Source organism: Pyrus communis, chromosome 15, assembly GCF_041283825.1.
Source record: "Pyrus communis isolate YQ-2024b chromosome 15, ASM4128382v1, whole genome shotgun sequence".
NCBI lineage: Eukaryota > Viridiplantae > Streptophyta > Magnoliopsida > Rosales > Rosaceae > Pyrus > Pyrus communis.
The window spans coordinates 12,962,072-12,985,015 of record NC_142579.1 but is presented as its reverse complement, the minus strand read 5'-3'; the positions used below and the strand labels follow the sequence as shown (position 1 = coordinate 12,985,015).

Here is a 22,944-nt window from a genome sequence, read left to right as displayed (position 1 = left end):
CACCTAATATCCCTATTCCTTGCAGGTTCATGAATTCCAAGGAAGAAGAAAGTGAAAAAGACATCTTGGAAGACCTTCTAAAGGTGCAAAGTAGGGAATTTCATGAATTCATCAAAGAGGATATACTTGAGACAACAATGCCCAAAGAAGTTGAATTTGATGACATTGGACAAGTCATAACCATCACATGCAATCTGGCCAAGTCCAATATCCCTGAAACTTTCAAAGGAGTGGTGTTTGTCATTGAGTTCTTGTCAGACAAAACAAGTAAGTCATTTTTTTCAAATTCCATTACATTTTATACTAACTTGTTGTTTTTTATGAATCAGGCACCTACATTAGAATTCAAACCAATGCCGGTTCACTTCAAGTATCACCTTCCATTCAAGGACCAATTCCATGCCGTTTGATTTTATTTATGTTAAAAAAAAAAATAAAAAAATAAAAAAATAAAAAAATGAAAGAAAGATACTAAACATGGAGAAAGGTGGAGCTTCACAAAGGTTGTTTGCGTGAAGCCCCACTACGAGGCGCAGAAGCGGAAGGCGTAGAAGCGGGAGGCATAGAAGTGGGAGGCATCAGAGCGGAAGCCATCGGAGCGGGAGGCATCGGAGCTAGAGCATTCCAGGCCTGAATACTTGGCCAAGCGCTGGATGACCCAGGAAAAAGGTGCCTCTGGAGATAAGACGCAAACCTTTGACGGTCACTGTGAATTCGACCCTCAGATTCTTGCAGCTCATCAAGCTTCCTCTTCATCCCCGACGAATAGTTATTTGCAAGCACATGCAAACTTCTATTCTCGTACTTAAGCTGCTGGATCTCTTGCTTAAGTCTTTCCACCTCTGCCATCAACGATTCCACCTGACGAGAGCGGGCAAGCAGGCGTAGGCCCATGTTGGACACAGAGCTCGCACACTGAACACTAAGTGCGAGGGACTCTTGAACGGCCAACTCATCAGACCGTCCTGACAGCAGCCTACTATCTTTTGGAGTGAGGAGGTTCCTAGCTACTATTGTAGCTGTTGTGGCATCCTGCATCACGGAGTCTTCACCTGTAAGAAGACCGTTAGAAGATAAGAAAGAAGGGCGCCATACGTTACCTTGACGCGGCGCGCCCGTATCACTGCTAAGGCTCAATTCCAAGCTAAGGTTCGATGAGTTTGCCATTTTTCAAAAGTGTTCAAAGAAAAGGGATGGAGTTAAATTTCAAAGGGCCGGAGTCGATTTTCAAGAATGGGAAATCTTCAGAGTGTGTTTGTTGTGGTGATCGATAGCTCAATAAAAAAGCCAAGGCGACGCGTCCACCGATTCAAAAAGCCAGAATTTCCGGCGTAATTTTGGCGACGCTTTCTCGGCTTTTCAGAAGACGCGTTCAACTTTGTCAAAAGGTTTCTGACAAAGCTGAAAACACGTGGAGGCCATCATCGCAACTACACGTCTTTAGCCGACAAGCGCAAAGTTCGGCGACGCTTTCTCTGCTTTTCAGAAAACGCGTGCAGCTTTGTCAAAGGAGCCGCATCCGCACTACCACGTGTCGTTCAGAAAGCAAAGGGGCGTCGTTCAGAAATCGAAGGGGCGCCTGCTCAGAAATCGAAGAGGCGTCGTTCTGATATCGAAGAGACATTTGTCGACAAGGGTAAAAGAATAGTACCACCATTTGATATTATCTCTATATATGTCGACCTTCGTCTTTTATGGCAAGGCAAACCTGAAGAACCATGCCCAACTCTCTCTCACCTCTGAGGGCGCACTCCCAGCAAAGCCTTTCGAAATACTCAATTCTTTCTTCTTCCCCAAAGATGATACCAGATGCCTGGAGTACAGATGACCCAGGAGGAAACGGCGGATTGAAGTGTGCTGATTCATTCACCGCTTCTTCAAAAGCAAAGGTATCTCATATCATCAAGGTCAAAAGCAAAAGTATCTCATATCATGCTCTTTCCCTGTCTTTTTCTTTGTCCTTGTTCTTACTCGCATGGCAAAGTGAAAGAAGCAATCAGCCGGCACTTGGAGTCAGTCTTTCGATCTGGAGCCAACTGCCTGGAATCTATTCCTGGTTGCTTACCTAGCGTTGCTCTCGAGTAGTCATCTTCAACGGTTGATACACTTCCAGAGAAGGGACCACTTCTGCAAAGGGGAGCGAGTAAGGCAAGTGAAAATGATACATTGAAGCATGTGGAGACAAACTTAGGCTGAGTTATCCTCCAACCCTTTTCAATACGAATTGGAAAGATTGAACAAAGAAACAGACCAAAGGGGTAAGCTCAGACCTTCGGGGAAGACCAAAAGAATCCTCCAGCCCAGTAGCACAAAGGAAAATCAACAAGTGGAGGAGACCAAAAGAATCCTGCTGCCCAGTTCAACAGTAGCACAAAGGAAAATCAATGATGGGCGGAAACCAGTTCAAGAGTAAGCCTGTGGAGTCACTATGATCAAAGCCTCAATGCAATTACCAAGGAGAAGAGGGAATTTACACTCCATAACCAGATTTGCGTCCCTAAACTCTTCTCTTTGTTAATTACATTCTGCCATGTTTAGTATGTTTAAATGCTTTTTGTGTGTTTACTTATGCTTTGTTTAAATCTATGCTTAAAACATTGAGGACAATGTTTGATTTAAGTGTGGGGGGGTAACTAATGTTGTTAATGCAAATTCGTGGGATTTTATCACCCATTACTTCAAATGTTGTTCCTTGCTGTTTTAAGGTGTTTTTAAGTTGTTTTAGAGTGTTTTAGTATGTTTTGTTTTATAACTCCGAAAATCACATAAAAATTTGAAAAACATGCTTCGAAAAGCCTAAAAAGAGTGTTTTGAGTCGTTTTTGTGTGTTTGTGTCTTAGGGTACCTTCCAACACAATGATAAGGATTTGGTTTGTAATTGCATGACTGTTAAAGAGAGTTATAAACATGGATGAAAGTTTGATTTACTCTTGGTATATGCTTGGTTATGGTTATAATGTATGACTTCACATGCAATCATAAAAGAAAAATTTGTTTTTGTAACATGCTTGAAGGAAGAAACTCATAATAACGCTACATCCCTGTGAGACTCGAGCCATTACTTTCTTTGGAGAGTTATTTTCTGTGATTCTTTGTTTTCTAAAGTTGTTGCATGATCTCATTATCCTTGCTTGGTTGCTACTTAGAATGCAATTGTATCATGATAGAACTAAATGCTAGAACTTATATCCGTTTCATTCAAAGCATGACATTGAATTGCATAACATATATCAAGATGAAGTTGTGTAGTTGCCACCATAGCCAAATAGCCTTACTTCCCATATTTCGTATATGTTGTAAGTTTTAACCCCGTTGAGCCTTGTTTAGCCCATGTTCTTTGTTAACCCATATCATCCTCACCTAGCCTAGCTTAGGACCATCCGTACCCTTGTTCTTGAAGCATAGTAAGCATGACGGATAATGAATTCCTTTTGATTAATATGTTGCAGAAAATAAGTGTGGGGGAAGGGATTTTTGTGTGTATGTATGTGCCTAAGTCTTAAAGGAGGCACGGGAAAAAGAAAAAAAAAATGTGAGAAAAAGAAGAAGAAAAGAAAGAAAAAGAGTGAAAATAAGTGAGAATGGACTCACAAGTGTGATTGTTGAAGAAAGGGCCCAAAAAGTTGAATATGGCCCTAAGTTTTGTGACTTCCCCTTGGGTGTTCAAAGTTGACTTCTGCGTTCTAAAGGGAATTCTAAGTACCTAATTCAATACTTTGCTCACTATTGCTTTAAGAATGTTTGCTTATCCTTCACCTTTCATTGTTAGCCAATAGCCTAGCCTCGTTACAACCCTTTGACTTCTATCTTGATTGTTATGTGTTTCAATTTGTGGAGTTTGAACTTGGTATAAGCTTATGGTGTCACTGGTTCTCGCTTCTAAGTAGTAGCATTCCATTCATGAGATCATACCTAAACATGCTTATTAACTCCAGAAATTGCTCTCTTTATGATACATATATGTGAGTGTTCGTTTTCATGTTTACATCAATCTTCTCACATATAACTAGTGTAGGGTGTGAAGTTAGAAAATCTGTGTGAAAAACGAGAGTACATCTAGTAAGGAATTGAGGGAATTCTCTAAGGCATGTTACTACATTCAAAACATGGTTTTAAATGCTTAATTGTGAACTAGTATGTGGTGACTATGATTAAAAATGTACTTAAGTGTAAAGATGGCTAAAATCTGTGGGAATAATGATTTTTAACTTGTCATGTGCATTGGAAATCCCTGAGACGATTGTTGGAAGGTATAGGTTGTGTTTTGTTCGTTTTGTTTTGTTTTTGGTTTCTTTTGTTTTGTTTTGCTCGAGGACTAGCAAAAGATAAGTGTGGGGGTATTTGATAGGAGCATATTCATGCGACTTAAATGGCTTGTTCTCGTGCATTTACGTTATGTTTCTTTAGTTATTTTAGTACTTTAAGCTATTTTCGTGTGTTTGTAGGTCCAAAGGGCTAAAGGAGCAAAAAGATGCATTTTGGAGACTTTTGGAGCACTTTTGGACTAAGGATGGATAGCTTATGCTTGGAGCCAAAGTGTTGGACGAAATTGAAGACCTAATTGAAGACCAAAGTGTTGGAACCTTGTTCCCTTTAGTTTTAGGACATTTAAACCTTTCCTAATCCCATTCATCAACACATGCATCCACATGCATTCACCCTTTAAACCATTAAATCCACATGCTTTCCTCTTCAAATAAATCAGCCATTCCACATGCATATTCAACCTAGCTGTCATTGCACATGCATTCATTCTTTAATTCACATGCATTTACTCTTTAATTCACATGCAAAACATCCCATTCCATCTCCCATCAGATTTCCATCATATTCACATGCATTCCATCCTTTAAAACATTGCACATGCACTCCCTTTAATTAATTAAGCCACATGCACTCCCATCCATTTCATCATTGCAGCCAACACATGATTTCACATGCATTTTCAGATTGTCCCCTTGCACATGCAGCCACATATTCATTGCACATGCAATTCCAACCCACATGCATCCTTTAATCATTCAAACATGCAGCCACATTCCCTCCTAGCTGTCATGTTCCCCCCATTTCACCTATAAATAAGCATCCATTGCATACACATTTCATTCATACACTCTTCCATATTCCAGAAATTCGTCAAAACCTCTCCACACCCTCATTGCAGCCACCAAAACACTTTTCTCCTCCATTGCAGCCACTCCAACCACTCCCCAAACCATTCACACCATCAAACTATCCTTAGACCTTGTGCTACAACGAAGAGGAAGAGAAGAGTGCCTAAACGTTCATACAATTCAAGTTTGAGTTGTTGGAATGTTTAGGTGTTTCTTTGATTTCAATGTTTAATTTCAATACTCTTTGTTTTGTACGTATGAGGAATGGAAGAGAAGAGTGCCTAAACGTTCATACAATTCAAGTTTGAGTTGTTGGAATGTTTAGGTGTTTCTTTGATTCCAATGTTTAAATTCAACTAAACCCCCCTTGGCTAGGGGGGAATTCGAAATATATGTTTATGCTTGCATTTTGATTTGATTACTTCTAATTGCGTTTCATAAGTTGTGGATTCAATTTGTTTAACCGTTTGATTGATAACTTATTTATGTATGTTTATTGAGAATGCGCGCTTAATTTTCATGCATGAATATGACGCTAGAATATAAGTGAGTTTCACCTAATAGTTACGAACTTATATTCACAAGTAGTGGAGGTTGCTTATAAACAATCGCGTTAAACAAATTCTTGGCATAAGTTTCATGCAATCATAGTAACGAATGCCTCGTCAACACTTATAATTTTCATAGAGCGTAATGATTCTTGCTTGTACCTCTTCTATGCATTCATGTTGAGGACTTGTGGGGAATGTTTTGAATTGTCGCATGCATCATCCAATTCAATAACGTTAGGAAGATTTGAAGGTTAATTAGTGCATCACGGTTAACTTGGGGTGTTGAGTATCATAGTTTATTGAAATGCAATTGGAAATCATTTTATTATGCAAGTATAACATGTATGGAGATGAACCCCTTAGCTAGCCTTCATTCCATTCAATTCTATCACACATTCACATTTACATTTTGCTTTTACTTACAATCTGTTCTTTTAGTTTAAATTCGTCAAAACCTAACCCCCCCCTTTACTTTCTTGTTCTTTAGTGTTTAGACTTTGTTTAGTTTATGTTTTAAAGTGTTTTGATTCAATTTATTTCCCAAAATTCGTCCAAATTCACCAAAGTGCTCAAAACTGCCCAGAAAGTGATTTTAAGGCTGTTTTGAGTGTTTTGGGTGATGTTTGAGTCTTTTGGTTTGTTTTAGTGTTTTAAAGTTTAGTTTTGCATTCTTTGAGTCTAGTATAGTGTTTTATATTGTTATTTTACGTTTGAATCAAGCCATAATCCTAAATTCGTCCAACATTGGGGTTAAGGTCAGAAACTGCCTAGTTAGTGTTTTTAGGCAGTTTTGAGTCTTTTGAACTTGTTTTGAGTCCTTTGAGTCTTTGTGAACGTTTTTAACTTTGTTTTTATGTTTTTGAGTCAAATCCAAGTGATTAACAATCCCTCCTAATCCCCGGTCCAGAACGATCCCTACTTATACTTATACTACAATTGACAAAAAGAGGGTTTAATTTGTGTGCGTATAAATCACGCATCACATTCCCTCCTAGCTGTCATGTTCCCCCCATTTCACCTATAAATAAGCATCCATTGCATACACATTTGATTCATACACTCTTCCATATTCCAGAAATTCGCCCAAACCTCTCCACACCCTCATTGCAGCCACCAAAACACTTTTCTCCTCCATTGCAGCCACTCCAACCACTCCCCAAACCATTCACACCATCAAACTATCCTTAGACCTTGTGCTACAACGAAGAGGAAGAGAAGAGTGCCTAAACGTTCATACAATTCAAGTTTGAGTTGTTGGAATGTTTAGGTGTTTCTTTGATTTCAATGTTTAATTTCAATACTCTTTGTTTTGTACGTATGAGGAATGGAAGAGAAGAGTGCCTAAACGTTCATACAATTCAAGTTTGAGTTGTTGGAATGTTTAGGTGTTTCTTTGATTCCAATGTTTAAATTCAACTAAACCCCCCTTGGCTAGGGGGGAATTCGAAATATATGTTTATGCTTGCATTTTGATTTGATTACTTCTAATTGCGTTTCATAAGTTGTGGATTCAATTTGTTTAACCGTTTGATTGATAACTTATTTATGTATGTTTATTGAGAATGCGCGCTTAATTTTCATGCATGAATATGACGCTAGAATATAAGTGAGTTTCACCTAATAGTTACGAACTTATATTCACAAGTAGTGGAGGTTGCTTATAAACAATCGCGTTAAACAAATTCTTGGCATAAGTTTCATGCAATCATAGTAACGAATGTCTCGTCAACACTTATAATTTTCATAGAGCGTAATGATTCTTGCTTGTACCTCTTCTATGCATTCATGTTGAGGACTTGTGGGGAATGTTTTGAATTGTCGCATGCATCATCCAATTCAATAACGTTAGGAAGATTTGAAGGTTAATTAGTGCATCACGGTTAACTTGGGGTGTTGAGTATCATAGTTTATTGAAATGCAATTGGAAATCATTTTATTATGCAAGTATAACATGTATGGAGATGAACCCCTTAGCTAGCCTTCATTCCATTCAATTCTATCACACATTCACATTTACATTTTGCTTTTACTTACAATCTATTCTTTTAGTTTAAATTCGTCAAAACCTAACCCCCCCTTTACTTTCTTGTTCTTTAGTGTTTAGACTTTGTTCAGTTTATGTTTTAAAGTGTTTTGATTCAATTTATTTCCCAAAATTCGTCCAAATTCACCAAAGTGCTCAAAACTGCCCAGAAAGTGATTTTAAGGCTGTTTTGAGTGTTTTGGGTGATGTTTGAGTCTTTTGGTTTGTTTTAGTGTTTTAAAGTTTAGTTTTGCATTCTTTGAGTCTAGTATAGTGTTTTATATTGTTATTTTACGTTTGAATCAAGCCATAATCCTAAATTCGTCCAACATTGGGGTTAAGGTCAGAAACTGCCTAGTTAGTGTTTTTAGGCAGTTTTGAGTCTTTTGAACTTGTTTTGAGTCCTTTGAGTCTTTGTGAACGTTTTTAACTTTGTTTTTATGTTTTTGAGTCAAATCCAAGTGATTAACAATCCCTCCTAATCCCCGGTCCAGAACGATCCCTACTTATACTTATACTACAATTGACAAAAAGAGGGTTTAATTTGTGTGCGTATAAATCACGCATCAAATTTTGGCGCCGTTGCCGGGGATTAGCAAATTTGCTAATCTCTTGGATTGTTTGTTTCTGTTATGTATTTTAGTTTTAGTTTTTGATTTGTGTTTTGTTTGTTGAATTCAAATACTAGAGAAGAACAACATGGCACTTGATAATGCTTTTCTTTTGTCACAGCTCATGGAAAGGTCTCAAATGCAAAGAGTTGATATATTGAATCTTCAATCAAGGAATAACGTGTTTTCCAATACTTACAATTCGGATTGGAGTGATCATTCAAACTCTATGTGGTGGGAACCTCAAAATGCTCAACAAGGAGGATATTGGCAGCCACCACAACCTCATATTCAATATGCCCAACAAAACTTAAGTTCGTCAGTAGATTATAATCAAAAGCTTAACGAATTAATTTGTTTGGTGCAGGGCTCACAAAATCAAGACAATGAGGCTCGACAAGAAGACAAAAGGTTGGACCACTTGGAAAAGCAAATTAGGCAGATCGCGGAGTTCGTAGGACAATTTTGCGACCAAGGCAAACTCCCTAGTTCAACCATTGTAAAACCGAAGGGAGAATTTGAAGCACCTTTGCTGGAAGCACTTATTGCTCCTACGCCATCTAATTCAAGTAAGGTTGTTCCAATTAGTTCTAACCCCGTTCCAACTAATATTCCTATTCCTTGCAGGTTCATGAATTCCAAGGAAGAAGAAAGTGAAAAAGACACCTCGGAAGCCCTTCCAAAGGTGAAAAGTAGAGAATGTCATGAATTCATCAAAGAGGACGTTCTTGAAACCATCACATGCAATCTGGCCAAGTCCAATATCCTTGAAACTTTCAAAGAAGTGGTGTTTGTCATTGAGTTCTTGTCGGACAAAACAAGTAAGTTATCTTTTCCAAATTCCATTACATTTTATACTAACCTACTGTTTTTTATGAATCAGGCACCTACACTAGAATTCAAACCAATGCCGGTTCACTTCAAGTATCACCCTCCATTCAAGGACAAATTCCATGCCGTTTGATTTTATTTATGCATTTAAAAAAAAAAAAAAAAAAAAAAAAAAAAAAAAAAAAAAAAAAAATACTAAACATGGAGAAAGGTGGAGCTTCACAAAGGTTGTTTACTTGAAGCCCCACTACGAGGCGCAGAAGCGGAAGGCGCAGAAGCGGGAGGCATAGAAGCGGGAGGCATAGAAGCGGGAGGCATCGGAGCGGAAGGCATCGGAGCGGGAGGCATCGGAGCTAGAGCATTCCAGGCCTCAATACTTGGCCAAGCGCTGGATGAGCCAGGAAAAAGGTGCCTCTGGAGGAAAGACGAAAACCTTTGACGGTCACTGTGAATCCGACCTTCAGACTCTTGCAGCTCATCAAGCTTCCTCTTCATGCCCGTCGAATAGTTGTTTGCAAGCACATGCAAACTTCTATTCTCGTACTTAAGCTGCTGGATCTCTTGCTTAAGACTTTCCACTTCTGCCATCAATGATTCCACCTAACGGGAGCGGGCAAGCAGGCGTTGGCCCATGTTGGACACAGAACTCGCACACTGAACACTAAGTGCGAGCGACTCTTGAACGGCCAACTCATCGGACCGTCCTGACAGCAGCCTACTATCTTTTGGAGTGAGGAGGTTCCTAGCTACTATTGTAGCTGTTGTGGCGTCCTGCATCACGGAGTCTTCACCTGAAAGAGGACCGTTAGAAGATAAGAAAGAAGGGCGCCATACGTTACCTTGACGCGGCGCGCCCGTATCACTGCTAAGGCTCAATTCCAAGCTAAGGTTCGATGAGTTTGCCATTTTTCAAAAGTGTTCAAAGAGAAGGGATGGAGTTAAATTTCAAAGGCCCGGAGTCGATTTTCAAGAATGGGAAATCTTCAGAGTGTGTTTGTTGTGGTGATCGATAGCTCAATAAAAAAGCCAAGGCGACGCGTCCACCAATTCAAAAAGCCGGAATTTCCGGCGTAATTTAGGCGACGCGTTCTCGGCTTTTCAGAAAACGCGTTCAACTTTGTCAAAAGATTTCTGACAAAGCTGAAAACACGTGGAGGCCATCATCGCAACTACACGTCTTTAGCCGACAAGCGCAAAGTTCGGCGACGTTTTCTCTGCTTTTCAGAAAACGCGTGCAGCTTTGTCAAAAGGAGCCGCATCTGCACTACCACGTGTCGTTCAGAAAGAGAAGGGGCGTCGTTCAGAAATCGAAGGGGCGCCTGCTCAGAAATCGAAGAGGCGTCGTTCTGATATCGAAGAGACATTTGTCGACAAGGGTAAAAGAACAGTACCACCACTTGATATTATCTTTATATATGTCGACCTTCGTCTTTTATGGCAAGGCAAACCTGAAGAAAATGCCCAACTCTCCCTCACCTCTGAGGGCGCACTCCCAGCAAAGCCTTTCGAAATACTCAATTCTTTGTTCTTCCCCAAAGATGATACCAGATGCCTGGAGTACAGAGGACCCAGGAGGAAACGGCGGATTGAAGTATGCTGATTCATTCACCGCTTCTTCAAAAGCAAAGGTATCTCATATCATCAAGGTCAAAAGCAAAAGTATCTCATATCATGCTCTTTCCCTGTCTTTTTCTTTGTCCTTGTTCTTACTCGCATGGCAAAGTAAAAGAAGCAATCAGCCGGCACTTGGAGTCAGTCTTCCGATCTGGAGCCAACTGCCTGGAATCTATTCCTGATTGCTTACCTAGCGTTGCTCTCGAGTAGTCATCTTCAACGGTTGATACACTTCCAGAGAAGGGACCACTTCTGCAAAGGGGAGCGAGTAAGGCAAGTGAAAATGATACATTGAAGCATGTGGAGACAAACTTAGGCTGAGTTATCCTCCAACCCTTTTCAATACGAATTGGAAAGATTGAACAAAGAAACAGACCAAAGGGGTAAGCTCAGACCTTCGGGGAAGACCAAAAGAATCCTCCAACCCAGTAGCACAAAGGAAAATCAACAAGTGGAGGAGACCAAAAGAATCCTGCTGCCCAGTTCAACAGTAGCACAAAGGAAAATCAATGATGGGCGGAAACCAGTTCAAGAGTAAGCCTGTGGAGTCACTATGATCAAAGCCTCAATGCAATTACCAAGGAGAAGAGGGAATTTACACTCCATAACCAGATTTGCGTCCCTAAACTCTTCTCTTTGTTAATTACATTCTGCCATGTTTAGTATGTTTAAATGCTTTTTGTGTGTTTACTTATGCTTTGTTTAAATCTATGCTTAAAACATTGAGGACAATGTTTGATTTAAGTGTGGGGGGGTAACTAAGTATATTTAATGCAAATTCGTGGGATTTTATCACCCATTACTTCAAATGTTGTTCCTTGCTGTTTTAAGGTGTTTTTAAGTTGTCTTAGAGTGTTTTTAGTATGTTTTGTTTTATAACTTCGAAAATCACATAAAAAGTTGAAAAACATGTTTTAAAAAGCCTAAAAAGAGTGTTTTGAGTCGTTTTTGTGTGTTTGTGTCTTAGGGTACCTTCCAACACAATGATAAGGATTTGGTTTGTAATTGCATGACTGTTAAAGAGAGTTATAAACATGGATGAAAGTTTGATTTACTCTTGGTATATGCTTGGTTATGGTTATAATGTATGACTTCACATGCAATCATAAAAGAAAAATTCGTTTTTGTAACATGCTTGAAGGAAGAAACTCATAATAACGCTACATCCCTGTGAGACTCGAGCCATTACTTTCTTTGGAGAGTTATTTTCTGTGATTCTTTGTTTTCTAAAGTTGTTGCATGATCTCATTATCCTTGCTTGGTTGCTACTTAGAATGCAATTGTATCATGATAGAACTAAATGCTAGAACTTATATCCGTTTCATTCAAAGCATGACATTGAATTGCATAACATATATCAAGATGAAGTTGTGTAGTTGCCACCATAGCCAAATAGCCTTACTTCCCATATTTCGTATATGTTGTAAGTTTTAACCCCGTTGAGCCTTGTTTAGCCCATGTTCTTTGTTAACCCACATCACCCCTCACCTAGCCTAGATTAGGACCATCCGTACCCTTGTTCTTGAAGCATAGTAAGCATGACGGATAATGAATTCCTTTTGATTAATATGTTGCAGAAAATAAGTGTGGGGGAAGGGATTTTTGTGTGTATGTATGTGCCTAAGTCTTAAAGGAGGCACGGGAAAAAGAAAAAAAAAATGTGAGAAAAAGAAGAAGAAAAGAAAGAAAAAGAGTGAAAATAAGTGAGAATGGACTCACAAGTGTGATTGTTGAAGAAAGGGCCCAAAAAGTTGAATATGGCCCGAAGTTTTGTGACTTCCCCTTGGGTGTTCAAAGTTGACTTCTGCGTTCTAAAGGGAATTCTAAGTACCTAATTCAATACTTTGCTCACTATTGCTTTAAGAATGTTTGCTTATCCTTCACCTTTCATTGTTAGCCAATTGCCTAGCCTCGTTACAACCCTTTGACTTCTATCTTGATTGTTATGTGTTTCAATTTGTGGAGTTTGAACTTGGTATAAGCTTATGGTGTCACTGGTTCTCGCTTCTAAGTAGTAGCATTCCATTCATGAGATCATACCTAAACATGCTTATTAACTCCAGAAATTGCTCTCTTTATGATACATATATGTGAATGTTCGTTTTCATGTTTACATCAATCTTCTCACATATAACTAGTGTAGGGTGTGAAGTTAGAAAATCTGTGTGAAAAACGAGAGTACATCTAGTAAGGAATTGAGGGAATTCTCTAAGGCATGTTACTACATTCAAAACATGGTTTTAAATGCTTAATTGTGAACTAGTATGTGGTGACTATGATTAAAAATGTACTTAAGTGTAAAGATGGCTAAAATCTGTGGGAATAATGATTTTTAACTTGTCATGTGCATTGGAAATCCCTGAGACGATTGTTGGAAGGTATAGGTTGTGTTTTGTTCGTTTTGTTTTGTTTTTGGTTTCTTTTGTTTTGTTTTGCTCGAGGACTAGCAAAAGATAAGTGTGGGGGTATTTGATAGGAGCATATTCATGCGACTTAAATGGCTTGTTCTCGTGCATTTACGTTATGTTTCTTTAGTTATTTTAGTACTTTAAGCTATTTTCGTGTGTTTGTAGGTCCAAAGGGCTAAAGGAGCAAAAAGATGCATTTTGGAGACTTTTGGAGCACTTTTGGACTAAGGATGGATAGCTTATGCTTGGAGCCAAAGTGTTGGACGAAATTGAAGACCTAATTGAAGACCAAAGTGTTGGAACCTTGTTCCCTTTAGTTTTAGGACATTTAAACCTTTCCTAATCCCATTCATCAACACATGCATCCACATGCATTCACCCTTTAAACCATTAAATCCACATGCTTTCCTATTCAATTAAATCAGCCACATGCATTCATCATCATAACCTAGCTGTCATTCCACTTCATTGCACATGCATCTTCAAATAAATCAGCCATTCCACATGCATATTCAACCTAGCTGTCATTGCACATGCATTCACTCTTTCATTGCACATGCATTCACTCTTTAATTCACATGCATTTACTCTTTAATTCACATGCAAAACATCCCATTCCATCTCCCATCAGATTTCCATCATATTCACATGCATTCCATCCTTTAAAACATTGCACATGCACTCCCTTTAATTAATTAATCCACATGCACTCCCATCCATTTCATCATTGCAGCCAACACATGCTTTCACATGCATTTTCAGATTGTCCCCTTGCACATGCAGCCACATATTCATTGCACATGCAATTCCAACCCACATGCATCCTTTAATCATTCAAACATGCAGCCACATTCCCTCCTAGCTGTCATGTTCCCCCCATTTCACCTATAAATAAGCATCCATTGCATACACATTTGATTCATACACTCTTCCATATTCCAGAAATTCGCCCAAACCTCTCCACACCCTCATTGCAGCCACCAAAACACTTTTCTCCTCCATTGCAGCCACTCCAACCACTCCCCAAACCATTCACACCATCAAACTATCCTTAGACCTTGTGCTACAACGAAGAGGAAGAGAAGAGTGCCTAAACGTTCATACAATTCAAGTTTGAGTTGTTGGAATGTTTAGGTGTTTCTTTGATTTCAATGTTTAATTTCAATACTCTTTGTTTTGTACGTATGAGGAATGGAAGAGAAGAGTGCCTAAACGTTCATACAATTCAAGTTTGAGTTGTTGGAATGTTTAGGTGTTTCTTTGATTCCAATGTTTAAATTCAACTAAACCCCCCTTGGCTAGGGGGGAATTCGAAATATATGTTTATGCTTGCATTTTGATTTGATTACTTCTAATTGCGTTTCATAAGTTGTGGATTCAATTTGTTTAACCGTTTGATTGATAACTTATTTATGTATGTTTATTGAGAATGCGCGCTTAATTTTCATGCATGAATATGACGCTAGAATATAAGTGAGTTTCACCTAATAGTTACGAACTTATATTCACAAGTAGTGGAGGTTGCTTATAAACAATCGCGTTAAACAAATTCTTGGCATAAGTTTCATGCAATCATAGTAACGAATGTCTCGTCAACACTTATAATTTTCATAGAGCGTAATGATTCTTGCTTGTACCTCTTCTATGCATTCATGTTGAGGACTTGTGGGGAATGTTTTGAATTGTCGCATGCATCATCCAATTCAATAACGTTAGGAAGATTTGAAGGTTAATTAGTGCATCACGGTTAACTTGGGGTGTTGAGTATCATAGTTTATTGAAATGCAATTGGAAATCATTTTATTATGCAAGTATAACATGTATGGAGATGAACCCCTTAGCTAGCCTTCATTCCATTCAATTCTATCACACATTCACATTTACATTTTGCTTTTACTTACAATCTATTCTTTTAGTTTAAATTCGTCAAAACCTAACCCCCCCCCTTTACTTTCTTGTTCTTTAGTGTTTAGACTTTGTTCAGTTTATGTTTTAAAGTGTTTTGATTCAATTTATTTCCCAAAATTCGTCCAAATTCACCAAAGTGCTCAAAACTGCCCAGAAAGTGATTTTAAGGCTGTTTTGAGTGTTTTGGGTGATGTTTGAGTCTTTTGGTTTGTTTTAGTGTTTTAAAGTTTAGTTTTGCATTCTTTGAGTCTAGTATAGTGTTTTATATTGTTATTTTACGTTTGAATCAAGCCATAATCCTAAATTCGTCCAACATTGGGGTTAAGGTCAGAAACTGCCTAGTTAGTGTTTTTAGGCAGTTTTGAGTCTTTTGAACTTGTTTTGAGTCCTTTGAGTCTTTGTGAACGTTTTTAACTTTGTTTTTATGTTTTTGAGTCAAATCCAAGTGATTAACAATCCCTCCTAATCCCCGGTCCAGAACGATCCCTACTTATACTTATACTACAATTGACAAAAAGAGGGTTTAATTTGTGTGCGTATAAATCACGCATCAATTGCGTTGCGCTAACCCATCCAATTCATTAACTTAAGGAGAACTTGACGGTTAATTTAAGCGGACCTAATTAACCCGGGGTGTTGAGTTTCATAATTTATTGAAATGCAATTGGAAATCTTTTTATTATGCAAGTGTAACATGTGTGGAGATGAACCCCGTAGCTAACTTTCCATCCATTCAATTCCATCAATTTGTTCTTTCTTTTCTTGTTTATGTTTTCATGTTTAATTTAACTTGTTGTTCAATTATGTTAAACATGTGGAATTTATTTCTTTTTAGTTAGAGGCGAATTTGAAGCCATGGACATATGTTGGTTATGATTTGATTTACTCCAGTTATGAATTCATGAACTTTAGATGTGGGTTACTTTTCTGTTTTGATTAAGAACTTGTTTATGTATGTGGGTTGAGGGTCGACACTTAATTTGCATGCCTAAACTTGATGCTAGGATATAAGGGAATTTCACCTAATCGTTATGAACTTATATTCATGAGTAGTAAAAATCGCTAGTCACGATTGTGTTTAGTAAACCCTAGGCTGGATTAACATGCGTATTCCATAGTTATGAATGCCTAGTCGATGTTTATGATTTCCGTTGAACTTAATGATCTTTGTTGAATGTCTCTATCATGCGTATTCCATGTTAGGGACTTTGATTAGGAATAATTTGGTTGTAATGCGTATCCCATTCAATCCAATGAATCTAGGGAAATCTGAAGGTTAATTTAAGCGTACCTAATTAACTTGGAGCATTGTCATTCATCGTTTGTTGAAGTCATAATTGGGAGTCAAATTATATGCTTATGTTCATGTGTGGATAAGGAACCCTCTAACTAGTTTTTCATCATTTTATTCCATCAATTTCATTTGTACAATCTGTTTTGTTTCCAAGTTTCTGTTTTAGTTTTAAATTCGTCAAAACCAATCCCCCATTTATTTTAAAGTGTTAGATTAGTTAGAATTACATTTAGTTTGTGTTTTTAAGAGTCTTGAGTCAAGTCTTAACTTAATTTCGTCCAAATTTGTGTTTGTACTCAAAACTGCCCAGAAAGTGGTTTTTAGGCAGTTTTGAGTGTTTTGGGTGATGTTTGAGTCTTTTGGTTTGTTTTAGTGTTTTAAAGTTTAGTTTTACATTCTTTGAGTCTAGTTTAGTGTTTTATATTACGTTTTTACGTTTTTGAGTCAGTTTCCAAGTGATTAACAATCCCTCCTAATCCCCGGTCCAGAACGATCCCTACTTATACTTATACTACAATTTGACAAAAAGAGGGTTTAATTTGTGCGCGTATAATTCTCGCATCAGGTATTGATTGCATAACATACAATAAGATGAAGTTGTTAGTCAAGCCAGAGCCAAAAAGCCTATCCCTTTTCATATGTATTGTAGGATTAACCCTCTTGAGCCTTTTCAAAGCCTATTTTCGTTGTTAGCCACATTATCCTCACCTAGCCTAGAATAGGACTTTCCATACCTTGGTTCTTAAAGGATAGTGAAGCACGACTTAGAGTGAACTCCTTTGGTCAATATATGGTGGAAAACAAGTGTGGGGGAAGATGATAGGGCACGAAAAAGAAAAGAAAAAAAAGAAAGAAAAAAGGGGAAAAAAAAAAAGAAGAAAAGAAGAGAAAATTCGTGGAAAAATCAAAAGAAAATAGAAAAGTGTTCAAAAGAAAGAAAAGGAGTTGAAAAATAAGTGAGAATGAACTCACAAGTGTTGGTTGTTGAAGGAAGGGTCCAAAAGAGTGAATTTGACCCTAAATGTTGCATGAATCTTCCCTTGTGTGTACAAATTGATTTCGGCCATTTGAAGAGAGTTTAAGTGTCAAATTCATTACTTTGCTTACTATTGCTTTAAGAACTTTTGTTTATCCTTACCCTTCTTTGTTAGCCAATACCTTAGCCTCATTACAACCCTCAACTTCTATCTTGATGTTATGTGTTCAATATGTGGAGTTTGATTTTGGTATGTGATAGGAGCGTATTCATGCGACTTAAATGGCTTGTTCTCGTGCATTTACGTTATGTTTCTTTAGTTATTTTAGTCCTTTATGCCATTTTATTGTGTTTCTAGGTTCATATGGCTAAGGAAGCAAAAAGGTGCATTTTGGAGCATTTTGGAGCAAAATTGGGCTTGGAATGGATAGCTTATGTTTGGAGCCAAGGTGTTGGACGAAATTGAGGCACTTTAGGACACAAAACAATGGCCCTAGCCCAATTACATAACCTTGCCATGGCTTATCCCTTCTCCCCTTCCCTTGCCATGCAAACCACCCTATTTTAGGCCCATTCTATGTACTTAAACCTTAGCCCTTTAACCTTGCAGCCATATCCCCTCTTTTATCCACATGCATTCATAATCATTCATAATCATTCACCACCAATTCAGCCACATGCACTTGTTCTTTCATCATTGCACCACAATCCTTTACCATTGCAGCCACATGCACTCCCATCCTTTACCATTGCAGCCACATGCACTTCCCCCTTTACCATTGCAGCCACATGCACTTCCCCCTTCATCATTTCAGCCACCAAACACCCACATGCACTCCCACTCCAGATTTTCAGCCATCCCAATTCATCATTGCACATCAACACATTCTATCATTTCCACATGCATTCCCCTTACAATTTCAGCCACTCCACATGCATTTCCAGCTTTCCACCAAGTTCCTAGCTGTCATGTTCCCTCTTTTTCACCTATAAATAAGCATCCATTGCAGCCACAAATCACTAACTCTTCCATATTCAGAAAACCATCTCATATACACATTCATTCACGCTAGAAATTCATTCCCTCTCTAACACTGCCATACTTCACCATTCTTCATATTTTCTGCCCAAAAACACTCCTTGCCTTCCCCTACATCCATCCCTACCCTAAACACATCATTCTACATCATCCATATCCCCCAAAACTCACCAAAACCCCTTGTGCCGCAACAACAAAGAGGAGGAGAAGAGGCCTAAACGTTCATACAATTCAAGTTTGAGTTGTTGGAATTTTTAGGTGTACTTCCTTTCCTTGATTTCAATGTTTACTTTGTTATTACTCTCTAAGTTTGTTGTAATCATGAGTGGCTAAACCCCTAATTAGTTAGGGGAAAGTTTGAAGCCATGAACATGTTTGAAATATGAATTGATTTCTTCCAATTGTGATTTGTTAAGTTGTGATTGTAATTCAATTATCATGTTTATTAAAAACTTGTTTTTGTATGTTAATTAGGGATGCATACTTAGTCTTCATGCATAAACTCGATGCTAGTTTATAAACGAGTTTCACCTAATCGTCACAAGTTTATAAACATGAGTAGTGAAGGTTGCTAGTCACAACCGCGTTAATTGAATTCTTGGCAAGAGTATCATGCATTCATAGTTACAATTGCCTCGTCAACACTTATAATTTTCATAGAGCATCATGATCTCTCATTGTATCTCTTCTATGCATTCATGTTGAGAACCATTGGAGAATGATTTGAATTGTCGCATGCATCATCCAATTCAATAACATAACGAAAATTTGAGAGTTAATTAGTGCATCACGGTTAACTTGGGGTGTTGAGCATCATAGTTAATGAAAAGCAATTGGAGAATCGATTCATATACAAATGTGTCATGTGTGGAGAATGGACCTCTAACTAATCCATCCATTATCTTGTTTTTAAGGAATTCGTTTTTACAATCTGCCTAGTTTGTTATCTTGTTTCGTTATTTCAAATCTCATCAAGACAAAATCCCCCTTTACTTTAGTGTCCAATTTAGTTAGAAAGTGTCTTAGTTTGTGTTTATAAGTGTTTTGATTCAATTTATTACACAAATTCGTCCAAATTCACCAAAGTGCTCAAAACTGCCCAGAAAGTGTTTTTAATGCAGTTTTGAGTGTTTTGGGTGATGTTTGAGTCTTTTGGTTTGTTTTAGTGTTTTAAAGTTTAGTTTTGCATTCTTTGAGTCTAGTATAGTGTTTTATATTGTGTTTTTACGTTTGAATCAAACCATAATCTTAAATTCGTCCAACATTGGGTTTAAGGTCAGAAACTGCCTAGTTAGTGTTTTTAGGCAGTTTTGAGTCTTTTGAACTTGTTTTGAGTCCTTTGAGTCTTTGTGAACGTTTTTAACTTTATTTTACGTTTTTGAGTCAGTTTCCAAGTGATTTGCAATCCCTCCTAATCCCCGGTTAAGAACGATCCCTACTTATACTTATACTACAATTGACAAAAAGAGGGTTTAATTTGTGTGCGTATAAATCTCGCATCAGTATGAGCATATGGAATCACTGGTTCTCGTTCTAAGTAGTAGCATTCCATTCATGAGATCATATTCATGTCATTGTTGTAAATCCAGAAAATGCTTTCTTTGATATAACATATGTGAGTATTAGTTTACATATTTACATCAATCTTCTCACATATACCTAGTGTAGGGAGTGTAGTCATAAAATCTGTGTGAAAATAGAGTGTATCCAGTGAGGAATTGGGGGATTCTCTAAGGCATGTTACTACATTCAAAATCATGTTTTAATTGATTAAATGGGAGCTAGTGTGTGGTAACTATGGTTAGGTATACGCTCAAGGGTAGGGATAACTAAAATCTATGTATGTGGTGTTCTTTAATATGTCATGTTGCATTGGAAATCCCCGAGGTACATGTTGGAAGGTCTAGATTGTGTTTTGTTTGTTTTGTTTATTTCGTTTTGCTCGAGGACTAGCAAAATCTAAGTGTGGGGGAATTTGATAGGAGCATATTTATGCTACTTAGTTATGTTGTTTCCTTTCATTTAGTGAGTTAATTACTATTTATTTTAGTCTTTTAAGCTATTTTCGTATGTTTTTAGGTCCTAATGGCAAAAGGAGCAAGAAAGGGCATTTTGAAGCTAAATGGAGCAATTTTGGGCATGGATTGGATAGCTTAACAATGGAGCAAAGAGGATGGACGAAATTGAAGTCAAGAAGGGCTAGGAAAGGCTACAAATCTGGAGAAAGAAGTCCAAATGCAAAGAAGATAAGGAAATAGCAAGAAATAAGGAACCTTATCCAACCTTATCTTATCCTATCCTAACCAACCTTATCCTTTCCTAACTCTAACATTATCTTATCTTATCCTATCCTAATCTTTTCCTACCTTAATTCCAACTTCAAAGAGGACTCCTTTTCACATCAAATCACCTAAATATCAAGTTCTAGAAGCCCTATTTTCGTGCATTAAGTTTATGCCACATGTAACCCTTCTAGAAGTTCTAGAATCTGCCACAAAGACCATTCCTTGTCCTCCTTGGAATCTAATTGAAAGTATCCTTGTTCTTTGGTGATTTGGAGTCCTAATTCCTCTCCTTTTCATCCCAAATTCGTGCCTCCCCTTCACCCTATAAATACTTGATGCCACAACACTCAAAAACCACCACCCTCTACCACAAATTCACACCACACCATCCACCACACCTCAAGAGCCTAAATTCACACAAATCCCCATTGTTGGCAGCAAGGAAGGAAGGAGGAGCCACCTGGAGTGTTTCTAGGTGTATTCTATCTTTGTTTTTAATGTTTAAGATTAATTATCTTTGTTTTGTAAACATGAGGAGCTAAACTTGTTTTAGCTAGGGGAGACTTTGAAACCATGATTATATTTGCAATATGAATTGATTAATTCCAGTTGTGATTTCATAAATTGTGAATGCAATTTACTTAACCGTTTGATGGATAACTTATTCTTGTTTGTTGATTAAGGATGCACACTTAGTTTGCATGCATGAATTTGGGGCTAGAATATAAGGGAGTTTCACATAATCGTTACAAACTTATATTCACAAGTAGTTAAGGTTGTTTTCACAATCATGTTAAGTAAATTCCTAGCTGATGTCATAGTTACAAGTGCTTTGTCAATACTTATGGTTTTCATTGAACGTAATGATCTTTGATTGTATCTCTATTATGATGTCATGTAGGGAACTTTTGAAGAATGCTTTGGGTTGTCGTATGATGTCATCCAATCCAATAACTTAAGGAAAATCTGAGGGTTAATTAGTGATGTCACGGTTAATCTGGGGTGTTGAGGTTCATGGTTTATCGAAAAGCAATTGGAAATCAATTTGTATGCAAGTGTGTCATATGTGGAGAAGGACCCTCTAGCTAGCTAATCACCCATCCATATCCCCAAATTCGTCCAAAATCCTATTCAAGTCTTTTTGTTACTTGTTTTTATCTTAAATTCGTCAAAAAACCCAATCCCCTTTATTTAGTTGTGTCAAATCTGTCCTAATTAGTGTTTTTGAGTGTTTTGAGTCAAAACCAAACCTATTTTCGTCCAAGTTGAGTCTTAGAGTCTGGTTTGAGTCTTTTTGGTTGTTTTAAGTTGTTTTGAGTCTTTAAAGTTTGTTTTTGGTCATATAAGTTAGTAAGAGTCTTGTGAGGTCATTTAAAGTGTTTTAAAACATATTTTCACATTTTTGAGTCAATTTTCATTAGATTAGCAATCCCTCCTAATCCCCGGCCTAGAACGATCCCTACTTATATCTATACTACAATTGTCAAAAAGAGGGTTTAATTTGAGTGCTATCTTTTATCACATCAAATTTTTGGCGCCGTTGCCGGGGATTAGCAATTTTGCTAATCCCCCGTTGTTTCTTTTTGTTTTCTTTTTGTTTTTGCTACTGACCTAGTTTCTTTTCTTGTTTGTAGGTACTAGTTTATGACTCGTAATTCTCAACCTATAAGTGCAAACATCTTGGATTTTGACGACGATTTTGAGCGCACTTTGAGAAAGAAGAAGAAGAACCCAGAACTTCACCCAACAAGTTCTAGTTCGGCTTCCAATCTTGAGGAGGAAGGAGAACCCACGGCAAGGGAGGAAGAAGAGGTCCGCACCATGGCAGCGGACAACCGTACAATCAAGGAGCTATCCGCTTCAGGAATGGACAATGCCGCACCCTTGTGCATCCAATACCCAAGGGTGGCTCAAGACAAGACCGATGAATTTGAATTGAAGTCAAGTTTGTTGCACCACATTCTGAAGTTCCATGGACTGTCCATGGACGATCCCAACAAGCATTTGAAAGAGTTCGAGGTGGTATGTTCGAGCATGACTCCAATCAACGTTGATGGTAGTATTTTGAAGATGAAGGCTTTCCCGTTCTCACTATTGGAGAAGGCCAAAGATTGGTTATACGAGTTAGCACCCGGAACGGTCACTTCTTGGGAGAGCATTGATGCGAGAATTATACGCACACAAATTAAACCCTCTTTTTGACAATTGTAGTAAGTATGTAAGTAGGGATCGTTCTGGACCAGGGATTAGGAGGGATTGTTAATCACTTGGATTTGACTCAAAAACGCTA

At 37.9% G+C, this 22,944-nt stretch overlaps 1 pseudogene; it reads left to right on the top strand.

Annotated features, from left to right (window-relative positions):
* LOC148690534 (uncharacterized) overlaps positions 1 to 22,309 on the top strand; it is a 96,974-nt pseudogene extending 74,665 nt beyond the window's left edge.
* Positions 22,310 to 22,944: the final 635 nt, after the last annotated feature.